The following is a 3,130-nucleotide window of genomic DNA, read 5'->3' on the forward strand; positions in this document are numbered from 1 at the left end:
CAACAGACCTCCTGTTGATTGAGTACTGTGTAAGAACCTTTGATGTACTCAAAATGGCCGCTTATCACAAAGAACTCAGACCATCTGCAGACTGTAAGTCTACCAAAAAGTAGATTATGCAGCCTGTAAACCTCTTTGAATCCGGATTTCTTGCTGAGTTTTAGCACTCACACTAACATCAAAGAAGCCATTTACATACTACCTCATTCATGGTTTTAGAGTGCCCCCAAAAGACCGGTTTTATCATTACACCACGAACARTTGTTTTTCTGTATTTCTCATTCTGATAAAAAAAAGGGAGAAAAGAATTATTGTATGTTCTACGTGACTCAATCATGTGAAACAATGTACTGTTAATCACTTCACAAGCAATCTTATTTCTGTGTGTTTGTAATCAATTTCAGTGGTGACAGACCRGGTAAGAAGACAAKTCATGTGACCATTCTCAGCCAATCATGAGTTTCAGAGCCAGGATAATAGAGACTAGGTTTAGCAGCAAGTCAGTCAGAAGAAGGAAAAAAGGAAGGAGAGATGAGGAAGTGAAGTATTAGCTTCAGTTTCCCTCAGGGGATAATTTTATTTTATTTTCATTTTCATTTTTATTTTCATTTTATTTTGTAACTTCAAAGTTGTTGATTCTTCTTTATAACGAGGGACTGGATTCATGCAGGAGGCGAGCTCGATCAGAACTTTCTCAATCAACGAGAGTTCAGAAGCAGACCCTGGTTCCAGCTTGGAGTCGCCTAAGCCGCTTCTTGTTGCGTCCGAACTGTACCCGCAAGGGACCCCACTCTGAGACCGAGCGGTACCGGTTATTCAACCTCGCTTGGACCTGTCGGTACCCAGGGACAGCGGACAACTCTTCAAAGCGGTAGGAAAAGTAGAGCTTCTCTGTTGATGGTGGTGGCTCAGCTGAAGTGGTGGTGAAGTTTCTGGATCAGTAAGTTAGTATTGGAAAAGGTTTGGCGAGTTTATTTCACGCATAATTCATGTCCCCACTTATATAGATGAATTAACAATTTATTTTATTAACCTTCAAGTTCCTTATAATTTTGTTAGTGTAGATTAGTTAAGTGATTCAGGTGAAGGATGCTAGAGTTATTATGGAATGACATCAATGTTTATTATTAAACCTCAAGGCTTTGATGATAATGTTCTCTGTCTGCCCAAATAATCTGTTGTATTGTTATCTCTGGATCATCTTAATATAGGGTATATTTTGAAACTTTCGTCCGTCTGTGTGYGATTTATTGGGTTTCGCTCTTGAAAATGGTAGAATTCACTACTCAGTAATTGAGACTGACTTAAATCTATAAATTAATTTCCTGAATTATCAGGTGGTGCCCCCTTTATTATGCTAATAGCTACGAGGTATTTATGATTTAGCAATCGTCCATTACATCGACAACAAAGCATATCACTACAGTCGTCTCCTGTTAGCAGCTCTGCTGCAGCATGTAGTGGGTCAGAACACACAGAGCACCTCGTCTCCTTTAGGTTGCGGGACACATTTACTGACGCCGCTCCAAAATTAGAATATCATCACGGAACCACCATTAAATTAGCTGCTTCTGACATTTTAAATGCTATTGCAGTTGTACAATCAGCAAAAATGTGCGCACCAGAACCGCAGCATGCAGGACTTTCTTGTTTTCTTCTGGATCTGTGGCTCAGTCCCGCCCCCGTCCTTTTTTTGTCCAATGGGAGCAATGATCGTCAGCCTGATGGCTTTGTTTACAAGTTATAGTTCATTTGCAAAAAAAAGGCACAATGTGAATGCAAACCGCACCAAACGAAAAAAAAAGTCCATTTTTGGTCCGGACCTAACAATTGGACCAAAGGACTTTCCTGGTCTGAATACACCCTAAATGATCTGGTTAATGTGTCAGGGGTGTTTAAATTTGTTTTATTTGCAGACACCACTTTTTTGTTTGAATAATGATATACAATGGATGATTGAAATAATGCAAACAAATTTTGTAAAAATACAAAGCTGGTTTAAACTTAATAAATTGTCACTAAATTAGGATAAAACTAATTATATGATATTTAGCAAAAAAGAGAACTGTTGATGTTCCATTTAGAATTGATGATGTTGAGATTTGTAGTCAGTGAAGTGAAGTTTTTGTGTCATTATTGATGAAAAGTTGACATGGAAATCTCACATAAACCATTTAAAAACAAAAATAGCCAAATCCATTGCAGTATTATACAAAGTAAGGGAGTTATTTAATGAGAAAGCACTGTTTATATTGTATAAAGCAATATTTTTCCTCACATGATTTACTGTCTTGACGTCTGGGGTAAAGCATGCAAAACAATCACAAATCCTATTTTTATTTTACAGAAAAGTGTGAAGATTATGGTTGTTGCTGTGCTTAATTGGTTGTTTGCAGTATCAAATGACTGTGGGCAGAGACTTGATGGACTCACCTGGACGCAGTTCAGCTGATGAGGTGTGCCTCTATTTAAGCTGGCTGCAGAGATCCATCCAACGCTGGAAAATTCAATTACCTTTGGTACTGTTTCTACAGCTGCATATACTCTCCTTGAGTTTCTATGCTTAAAGTGTTTTTCCCCTGTGTGCAGATTCCTCGTTAAGACCTCTGAGTTTCTGAAGTCAGAACCTCTCCTGACGGATCTTCAGAAACAAGCCTTGCTGTAAGCTCTCTTTGGAATCACCCCCGAAAGTCCTCCGCCTGTCACTCTCTCCAACACATTCCACCTGCAAAACAACAAACCAAAGCCAGAATATCTGTGGAACCAAACTTCATCTTGGTGTCTACACCCTCCCTTCCATGCCAAGCCTCCTCCTTGGAAACTCTAAACCCTGGGATCATCACTGTAAATAAAATCACTTACCTTTTTACTTTTGTGTTTGCCTGAGTTCATTATCTGCTGAGACTGAAACTGGGTACTTACTTAAACAAATCTTAATAGAAAAGAGCCGTCATAATTATCACCAGAAAACATTACTGTCATCCATCGAACATATTATTTTCTAAATTGAAATTATTAAAATTTTATGAGTTAGTTGATTATATCTTGCAGATTATGTATAAGGCTCATGAAAATTACCTTTAAAGTGTATCTTTACCCCCCCCCGTACAAGGATAACTCTGCCCCAAGG

General features: G+C 38.5%; 1 long non-coding RNA gene across 1 annotated transcript; it reads left to right on the forward strand.

Annotated features, from left to right (window-relative positions):
• Nucleotides 1-514: 514 nt before the first annotated feature.
• LOC106532260 (uncharacterized) lies at nt 515-2,828 on the forward strand. The gene is made up of 3 exons (XR_001312043.1): nt 515-871; nt 2,397-2,519; nt 2,590-2,828. It is a non-coding gene; the product is annotated as an uncharacterized LOC106532260 (long non-coding RNA).
• The last annotated feature ends 302 nt before the right edge of the window (nt 2,829-3,130 follow it).

The sequence above is a fragment of the Austrofundulus limnaeus genome, unplaced genomic scaffold, assembly GCF_001266775.1.
Source record: "Austrofundulus limnaeus strain Quisiro unplaced genomic scaffold, Austrofundulus_limnaeus-1.0 Scaffold739, whole genome shotgun sequence".
Classification (NCBI taxonomy): Eukaryota; Metazoa; Chordata; class Actinopteri; order Cyprinodontiformes; family Rivulidae; genus Austrofundulus; species Austrofundulus limnaeus.